We start from the raw sequence: 10405 nt of genomic DNA on the forward strand, positions 1-10405 counted from the left end.
GCTCATTAACACTTACTCATTGGTGCAAGGTCGTCAAACAGCCATCATAAGTTTATTTTTTTAAGTTATTTGAGAAGCTATAAGATAAATATGATTTTTTTTATTTTTTTTGAATTGGAAAGTGATTATGGGCGAATGGTCCATCTAGACCTGCGAAACGACTTTTGTTGTTTAGACGGAAGTATACGTCTCACACAGTCAGTTAGTTAAGTCACACACCAAAACTTGTTATTAAATTCCGGCATGGATGCTAATGATCGGAGTAGTCAATTGCAACAACAAAATTCAACACTTGATGACTTAACCAGCACTGACGATCAAACAGATGCTGCCACTTCATTACCACCACAGGTTCCTTCTCATCATATCTCAAACGACCAAAATTCAACAACTGCTTGTCAATCGCGACACCAAATAGTATAGTACCATCCAGTAATACCATGAGTAGTTATAAAGCCTCGTCTCCAGGCATTATGCGTCACGTGGCGCCCAGTCAGAGTTATGGCTTTATACAAAAACAGGGTGTAACCATAAAGTCCCACCCTCGGGCATTATGCGTCACGTGGCGCCCAGTCACTTATACACTTTTTTTTTTGTTTTAATTTTTTATAAAGAATAATCAAATAACAATAATATTTTATTAAATAAATATTACATTAAAATAAAAAAATACTCGTCGTCATCGTCCTCGTCGTCTTCGTCCTCGTCCTCGTCCTCGTCCTCGTCGCCCTCGTCGTCGTCTTCATCATCGTCTTCATTGTTGCCCTCGTTTTGATCATCGTTTTCACCAGCCAAATGCCGATACATCCAAAGATGTTGGACCAAATCCTCCTTTAGAGCGTTATGTATCTCTCTTAACCGCACGGAATCCGAGTTGTCGAGTCTTTGCTCCATACTTGCTGGAGTCCGTGGTGGATTCGGGTCCGGTATGAAAGTTGGACATATTGCTCTTCCCTCGTCCTCGATGATCATGTTATGCATTATGATACACGCATACATAGCACATTTCATTTTTTCTAAAGGCCATAGACGACAAGGATTTTTAACAAAATGCCATCGTTGTTGAAGAACACCAAAACACCTCTCGATATCCTTTCTCGCAGACTCTTGCACTTTCTTAAAATACTGTTTTTCTTCATCCATTGGGTCTCTGAATGTTTTAACGATTATCGCATACTCTGGATATATTCCATCACCCAGATAGTACCCATGATGGTAGAAGTTATCGTTAGACCAAAACGAAGCGACAGGAACGGTCCCAGATATGTAACTCTCCATCACAGGAGACTGCTCTAAGACGGTTATGTCATTGTTGGAACCGGGAACACCAAAGAATGCCGACCAAAATTCAAAGGTCGTATGAATCAATCGCTTGAAGGCTGACCGTTGGTCCCTCTTGGTCACCTCGTGTGAATTGACATCGCCATGCAGTTGAACAATTAGCCCATTCCCAATGCATGTAATCTACACTCCCTATCATGCCGGGGAAGCCATGCACCCTTGTATGTGCCTCGTAAAGACGTTGTAGATCGTTCCAGTTGGGCTCTCTCAGATAATGTGGTCCATATAGTTTCAATATTCCTATATTTTACACAACTTTCATAAAATAATTGATTAAAGTTAACAAGTGATATAATTATTTAAAAATAAAAACAAAACGTACCGTAACAAAAATACTCCAAGGTGTCCCGAGTTGTTTTATCGGCCATCTTTAAATACTCGTCGTTGATGTCGGTCGTGTTTCCGTAGGCGAGCACGCGTACGGCTGACGTAACCTTCTGAATAGCCGTGAATCCTAGCGTCACTCGACCGTCCGGCTTTTGCTTAAAGTAATCAAGCTCACGCTCCAAATCATTGGTGATGCGCATAAATAAATTTTTAGACATCCGAAAACGACGCCTAAAGGTCTTCGGGTTCTTGTATCTCGGCGAGTCGCAGAAGTAATTCGCCATCAAGTGGTTGTTGGCTTCGGTACGATCTCGTTCGATATATGCTCTTTTTGAAACGGGGGGTGGTGGAGAGCTAATCGCACTCGTAACGGAACTCATATAAGTTGTCGCAAGCATAATCGCACCCGTAACCGCCTGTTCCTCCTCCTTGTCGTCGGCTTGTTGGTCGGGCCCGAAAAACCGTTTATATATAGATGGAGGATCCATTTATATAATGAATTTTGTGTGAGGAAATATAGAGTTGAAAGAGATATTTTTATAAGTTTGATGAGTTTTGATTGAGGTTGAGTTGATTTAATATATAGAAAATAATAATAATTTTTTTTTTAAATCTGATGGCTCCTCCAAAGGTAATAATAACGGTTACTTTTTGATTTTTGTGCCATATTCAAGTGTTTATGTATAACGCTTAAAAAAAGTCCCAAAACGCCGGGGGGGGGGAGGGGGGTTGTACCCCTGGCGTTATTGCCTAAAACGCCGCGAAAAATGGTAGACTACGGATGGTCTAAGTAATTATAATAATAACATTATTATTCAATTTTATCTGACTTGCTAATTGAGAATGGTCAATGTCAATGATTGGGCCCGGCTAGCAAGTTTTTGTTGGTTTTTTTTTTAACATTCATATTCATATGTTGCTAATTTTACATCTAGATTATTACATAATACTCATATATATATTTCTTGTATAGTTAATAATTTTGCTTAAATCTACATCATAAGATTAGAAAAGTTCCTAAAAAGTATTAAAAACCTTTAATGAACAACATGAACCAACACATTATCGAAAGTTCACCATCACTGGCCCCCTCTCTTTGTGTCCGTTCATTTAGTTAATCAAACAGAATTCGTTGTTATTGTTCGTTCATTTAGTTAATTGAACGAAATTCATCGTTCATTTATAAAACAAACGACCGTAAAAGAACTTCCCTCCTAACAGTTTGCCGAACGTTTGGTTCGTTTACAGCGCTAGGAATATATTTTTGCAATAATCATGTTAGTTATAAACTTTTGTCCCTTAGGATCATCTTCAAGGGAGTCACCAAGAAGCATTAGCCACTGTTATAGCTCATGCTGCTCAGATCAACTCACCTGGATTTAGGGTTCCATCTTCATCCACTATATCAGATTCAACAACGGCCACGAATGCTGGCGGGTCAGAAACAGGCCAGACAATTGACAGTTACACCTGGAGAAAGTATGGTATGAAGAAGAGTCCTGAAGGTCCTCGAAGCTACTACAAGTGCACATATAGTGCATGTGATGCTAAAAAGATTGAATCTTGTGATCGGTCCAGCTGCATTGTAAAGAGAGTTAATAAAGGCCAGCACATACATGATCCACCTAAGAGATTGGTTAAAGAAATGCGATATTTCATCGACTCCAAAATCGCTGAAAAGAAAATCAATTTCAACACCATCGATTCAAGTTGAGCAGATAAAGGAAAGTGATTGTCATTTGTCCTGCGTTGAAGAATCCAAAGAAACCCAAGTTTATTGTACACGTGGCTGCTGACGTGGAAATATCAGTAGAGGGGTACAGATGGAAGAAGTATGGGCAGAAAATGGTGAAGGAAGGAAAGCCCTCACCCAAGGTGCATTTGCGTTAAATTATTATGAAAATTTGTACGAGCGCATACAGCTGTTTGAATTCTCATTGGCTGAATTTGAACATGTTTGTTTCAGGAACTACTACAAGTGCACATCTGCTGGATGTACGGTTAGGAAAGACAGTGTCGAAGCTTAGACATACACGTCGAGGGGGCCGGACTCTATATGTATAAAAAAATTCATAGACTAGAGGGGGGCGGGTGATACGGTTTGAATTATACATATTTTTATGATAATATTTTCTACGCTTTTTAATACTTCTAAGCTAGTTTTCATATTATATTACTCTAAAGTGGCTTATATTTAGATCTTAATGGTTTCGAGTGTCAACGAGCTGAATGAACTAATTTTCACTAAACTTGAGATTGAAGAATAAAACTCTAAACAAGTTTTGTTTATTAATAATTTAAATAATAATAAAAAATAGATGAAATAAAACTCATATGTTCTGCATCACGTTATGAATTCCAATATTGATATTAGATATTCTTTTGGTGCTATACATATGTATGTAGGGAGTTGATAGAAGATTAAAGTGGGCCCCGCTACTTTAAAATCAAATTGCATAAAACGACATATATATTTTAAGTCATGATTCTTGATTTTAGCCAGCCCAAGCCATGGAGTGATTTGTAGGCTTTTTGACAAGTAGGTTAAAATCTACAACTGACAAGAAGAATATATATATATATTATCGTTTTGAAGAGGTTGAAGGAGGGGGTGGCCGTCAAAAACCCTCCAGGTCACGAGAGAGGGAGGATTGTGAAGCAACATAGCACGTCAAGCACCTAAGCTGCTCACGAAGTCACGGCAAGAAAAACAGTATTAAAGAAGCAAGCTAGTAGGCACGTCAATTAATTAAAACAAGCATGCTAGTAGCTCAATCATATTTATTTCTTTTACGATGAACTGCAATATATATTTTATCTTTGTTTCATTCGTAATTATGATTGGCTAAACTATTAGGCTACCTGGGTTTGGATGAATACTTTTTAGACTCGTTTCATTTTCGGTTTTGGATTATTTATTGATTGGTTCATGTTTTGTTAAAGTTTTTATTATATTTGGTTGTGATACATATGCGTATTTGGTATTAATTTATGATCAATTTATTGTTCCATATGCGTCTTTGTGAATGTCTTTCATGTATGATGCGTATTAGGTTACTTACTGTGTGTTTGTAACTAGTTTATGGTATATAGTTAACGTACTCCATAGGAACGGTAATTGAGAGTTTAGAGATACCTTATATTCTGTCACTTGAGAGACCGGGAGGTAATTAAGTGTCGCATGTTTTGGTCTTTTGCGGGTTTGGATAGTGATTGCACGGGAGTGAGTTATCCTAGATTCCTTTAGATTCTTACAGATCCGAATTATAACCGAATTCAATAAAAATACCCCTTTCGATTTAGGGTGTTTTGTGATTAGAGAGACCGGGATGTAATTTAGTCTTTGGATACCTTAGCATAGTTAGGTAAGGTGAGACCGGGAGGTGATCCGAACCATTAAACCGTTGAGCTTACATGATATTTAAGGTTCTTAGGTATTGTTGGTGAGACTGGGAGGAGATCTAGCATACTTTAGTTATTCCTTAAATTTCATATTTTTAGAATACGGTACCAATCATAAATCCAATTCCGAGAGTTTACGAGTTAACTAGTAGGATTCCTTGCCTAGGTAGTTGCTTCCCCTATTCGAGTTTTAGTTCTATTTGTCTGTGTCTAGTTTTCGTGTCAGTTATAATTTATGTATTATTTAGTTTATTAGTTAATAGTTAAAAAATACAAAAATCAATAAAATTAATTTATTTAAGTTAATAGTCAGAGTCTAGTTTAGGTATCGCTAGTGTCCTGTGAGCTCGACATCCGGACTTCATTAGGCTTTACTACAGTTGATAGGTACACTTGCCTGTCTAGTGCTCTAGCATTAGGATAGTCTAGATTTATAAATTTAAAACTAGAGTGTCTAGGTTAGGTTATATTTTTAATAGACCGTTTTGCACATCAGCGGGCTCGAAATTTCGGTCGGAAACGGGTGAATTTATACCATGTATAAAAATTTTCGGCTGAAAAATGATAAATTTACATTGCCGAGCGAAAAAAAGGAGGTCGGGCTCAAAATTTCGATTGGAAACGGGTAAATTTTTACTATGTATAAAAATTTTCGGGCAAAAAGTGGATAAATTTACACTACCGAGCAAAAAACCAAGGGGGCGGGCTCAAAATTTCAGTCGAAAACGGGTAAATTTACACTATGTATAAAAAATTTCGGCCGAAAAAAGATAACTTTACACTATCGAGCGAAAAAACGGAGGGGGCCGGGGCCACCCCTGGCCCCAACTAAAGCTACGCCCTTGAGGAAACATATCTAGAAGTTGTTGATGGTTCATCAGAAGTAACCATCACATACAAAGGAGTGCATGATCACTAGAGGTGGCAATGGAAGTGGATTGGGTTGGATATGGGTAATGGGTCAGGATGGGTATAAGTTAGGATGGATATAAGGTCAGGATGGATTTTTAAATAGAGGGTTAGGATGGATATGGGTCAAAATGGGTAAAACTAACCCATCTTGACCCAAGTAAAGGTTGACATACAAAGGGTTTTAAAAACCCCTCAAAAAATATTCAAAAAAACTATTAAAAAAATATAAGAGAAATCTGCATTTTGTCTCCCTGGTTTATATCGCCGTTCAACGGGTTAACCACTGAAAAAGATTTTGCGAACTTTGGACCATTGTGATATTTGGGCGGGTCAATCTGACTCCTTCCGTTAAATATTTTCGTTAAAGTTCGTTGATTTGAAGGGTATTTTAGACTTTTTACAAATATAATTTTATCTGTGCCACTCTGTTAGTTATATTTTTTAAAAGCTTGAAAAAACCAGCTTGCCGGGAAAAATGACAGTCCGACCACCGGGTATTATCTTCTTCCTCCTTCCTCCATACTCTTCCCCCTTCTCCACCCTCCATCCTCCCTCTTTCCTTCCTTCGTTTCTTACCCAACTCAATCACCACAATTTCCCCACAATTTCCCCACTATATATATATATATATATATATATACACGGCCATCACCAACACCATCACCGAGGCCCGTCACCAACACCATCACCGACGCCCGTCACCATCACCATCACCGACGCCATCGCTCTCCATCTCCATCATCAACACCGACCCACGCCGCCACCATCGACGCCGAGCCGCCATCCCTATCCACATCCGACGCCACCACCGACGCCACGCCGCCATCCACCGCCGTACAATGGTTTTCGTGTTCATTATTCGGTTCACATGTTTAATCGGAGTCCCACTTGCAATTAGTCTCCGAATCCGGTTTCGGATTCGTCGAATTTCCCTCCGCGTTGTTGTTAATGTCGCCGGTCTAGTCCGGTTGGCGTTCCGTAGAACGTGGAATGTCAACCATCTTCTCCTACCGTAGTGTTCGGGGTGTTTAGGGTCAAGGTCGGCGCGTAAAATTCCGAAGATTATAATTCGGGTGTTTTGATATATGTGTTTATGTATTGTTTTTATGTTTTGTGTATGTGTTTATGTGTTTATGTATTGTGTAATATATATAAAAGAATGGTTGTGTTCATTGTGTGTTCGGGCTCGGGTTTGGGGATAACTAAAAAACGAGTCAGTTCGGTGTTTTCGGGCGTATAGTTTACTAAAAAACGAGCCGTTTTGTCATTTTTGAGCTAAAATTACAATAAAAAACGACCCGTTTCGTCGATTTTGAGCTAAAATTACAATAAAAAACGAGCCGTTTCGTCATTTTTTAGTGAAAAGTTTACTAAAAAACGAGCCGTTTCGTCGTTTTTTAGTGAAAAGTTTACTAAAAAAAGGCCCGATTCGTCGTTTTTGAACGAAAAATTTTCTAAAAAACGGCCCGTTTTTTCGTTTTTTAGTTAAAAGTTTACTAAAAAACGACCCGTTTCGTCGTTTTTTAGTGAAAAGTTTACTAAAAAACGGCCCGTTTCGTCGTTTTTGAACGAAAAGTTTTCTAAAAAACGGCCCATTTCGTCGTTTTTGAACGAAAAGTTTGTTAAAAAACGACCCGTTTTGTCGTTTTTTAGTGAAAAGTTTACTTAAAAAAGGCCCGTTTCGTCGTTTTTGAACGAAAAGTTTGTTAAAAAACGACCCGTTTCGTCGTTTTTAGTGAAAAGTTTACTAAAAAACGACCCGTTTTGTCGTTTTTTAGTGAAAAGTTTACTAAAAAAAAAGCCGTTTCGTCGATTTTGAACGAAAAGTTTGTTAAAAAACGGCCCGTTTCGTCGTTTTTGAACGGAAAGTTTACTAAAAAACGACCCGTTTCGTCGTTTTTGAACGAAAAGTTTGTTAAAAAACGAGCCGTTTCGTCGTTTTTGAACGAAAAGTTTGCTAAAAAACGGCCCGTTTCGTCGTTTTTGAACGAAAAGTGTACTAAAAACCGGCCCGTTTCGTCGTTTTTGAACGAAAAGTTCGTTAAAAAACGAGCCGTTTCGTCGTTTTTGAACGAAAAGTTTACTATAAAACGAGCCGGAATATATATATATATATACGGAATATATATATACATACTATATATACGGAATATATATATATATACAAGAAACATGCATATATATAGTTTCAATTCAAAAGCTTAATATATATTACATATTGTGTAGTCTTATTAAATGTTAGTTCAGCTCAATTGGTTGGTGTTGTGTGCTATTAAACTAGGGGTCGGGGGTTCGAACCCCACCCTTTACACGAATTCTTGGTATTTAGTATTAGGATTAATGATAGGCTCAGGGGTAAACCGGTAAATTCAACGTTTTTTGTCAGTCAACTCACAGTCAACTGACGGCAAGGATTCAGATTGACCCGCCCAAATATCACAATGGTCCAAAGTTCGCAAAATCTTTTTCAGTGGTTAACCCGTCGAACGTCGATATAAACCAGGGAGACAAAATGCAGATTTCTCAAAATATAAATAAAAAACGCAAAATGTAAAATAACTAAAATGTTTTCCCCATCATTCTCGTGTATTAAAAAAAAGACCTGTTCATATTCGAGTTTTTCGGGGTTTTTTTCCGGTTCGTTTTTTTTTTTCATTTCGGTCGGTTTCGGTATCTGCTCGGTTTCGATTTCTCTTTTTTTCGGTTTCAGTGTTGTTTTGTTTTAGTCAGTTTTTTCGGTTTCATATCGTTTTTTTGTTTCGTTTCGATTCACTTGTTTTATTTTGGTTGGTTACGTTTCAGTTTTTTTTGTTTCGTTTTGGTAAGCTTTTTTGTATTTCGCTTTTTTTTTTCGTTTTGGGCAGTTTTTCGGTTCCATATCGTTTTTTTTTATCGTTTTGGTCGTTTTTCTATTTCGTTTCAGTTTCGTTTCAATTTTTGTTTCGTTTGGTCGGTTCGGTGTTTTTTATTTGTTTTGGTCCGGCTTTTAAATTGCATTTAGTTTTTTTATGTTTCCTTTTGGTCAGTTTTTCAGTTTCAATTTGTTTTTTTTTGTTTCATTTCGGTCGTTTTTCTATTTCGGTTCAGTTTCGTTTCGATTTTTGTTTCGCTTTGGTCGGTTCAGTGTTTTGGTTTTGTTTTGGTCAGCTTTTCAGTTGCATTTCGCTTTTTTTTGTTTCGTTTTGGTCGTTTTTCTATTTTCGTTTTGGTTTTCAGTTTTTCTATATCAATTCAGTTTCGTTTCGGTTTTTTTGTTTCGTTTTGATCGGTTCGGTGTTTTTGTTTTGTTTTGGTCCGCTTTTCAGTTGCATTTCACTTTTTTGTTTCGTTTTGGTCAACTTTTCGGTTTTATATCGATTTTTTTGTTTCGTTTTGGTCGTTTTTCTATTTCGATTCAGTTTTGTTTCGGTTTGGTCGGTTCGGTGTTTTTGTTTAGTTTTGGTTAGCTTTTCGGTTGCATTTCGCTCTTTTTGTTTCGTTTTGGTCAGTTTTTCGGTTTCATTCCCGTTTTTTTTTGTTTCGTTTTGGTTGTTTTCTATTTCGGTTCAGTTTCGTTTTTGTTTCGTTTTAGTTGGTTCGGGTTTTTTGTTTCGTTTTGATCGTTTTTTGGGTTTCGGATGAGTTTTGTTTCGCACATGATAGTTTGGGTATTTTGAATTAGATAAATTTTGGATAATTTGGATAATTTGTTTTGACCCATTTTAACCTATAAATGAAACTCATTTGTATATCACCAACCCATCCTGACCCCTTGAAGAATTTTTATGATTCATCCTAACCCATTTAACTTTTAAAGTTTATCCATCTTGATTCAAAACAATCCATTTGAGTTGGATTTGCCACCCTTAATGATCACGATATGCCCGTACCAAAGAAGGGACAGGGGCCACCTACTAGTAATTCTGCTTCTGAAAACATTATTCAATACAAGAGAATGGAACACTTGTCCACCCAACTTTCCAACAATGAAGCAGTCAGGAGTAACGAATCTGCTCGAGCCCGAACCCTTTTGAGTGTCGGGTTTGAAATCAAACATTGTTGAGAGCCCATGTTTTGGCAAGATGTAACCTGATGCTCGAGATGGTTGAGTTAATGCTTAGATTGGCCGGATTCTGTTAAATATGAGGTTGTTTATGGTACATTGGATGATTGTGATATAGTGCAGCCAGCATCTAGAACTTGAGTTTGTATAACCACTACAGTCTAATCGGTTCTTGAAGCTTAAAACCGAAATACTTTATATGAAAGTTTCTCATCTAACAAACTTCACAAGTTCGCTTTAGGCACGAAAGCGCAAAGCCATTAATCAAGATCGCCTCTCTCAAGCATCCAACACGTGTGTTTTTATTAAAATATGCAAGAGATAAAACCTATGTTTGCCTCAAAGCTTCAGTGAGATTTTGAAAGTGACAACATAAGCTTT

General features: G+C 37.5%; 1 pseudogene; it reads left to right on the forward strand.

Moving 5' to 3' along the window:
- Positions 1–243: 243 nt before the first annotated feature.
- Positions 244–10093, forward strand: LOC143570014 (putative WRKY transcription factor 32; annotated as a pseudogene).
- The last annotated feature ends 312 nt before the right edge of the window (positions 10094–10405 follow it).

This window comes from Bidens hawaiensis, unplaced genomic scaffold, assembly GCF_021521415.1.
Source record: "Bidens hawaiensis isolate Kalapana, Puna unplaced genomic scaffold, B.hawaiensis_p1.1 tig00024816_1, whole genome shotgun sequence".
Taxonomy (NCBI): domain Eukaryota; kingdom Viridiplantae; phylum Streptophyta; class Magnoliopsida; order Asterales; family Asteraceae; genus Bidens; species Bidens hawaiensis.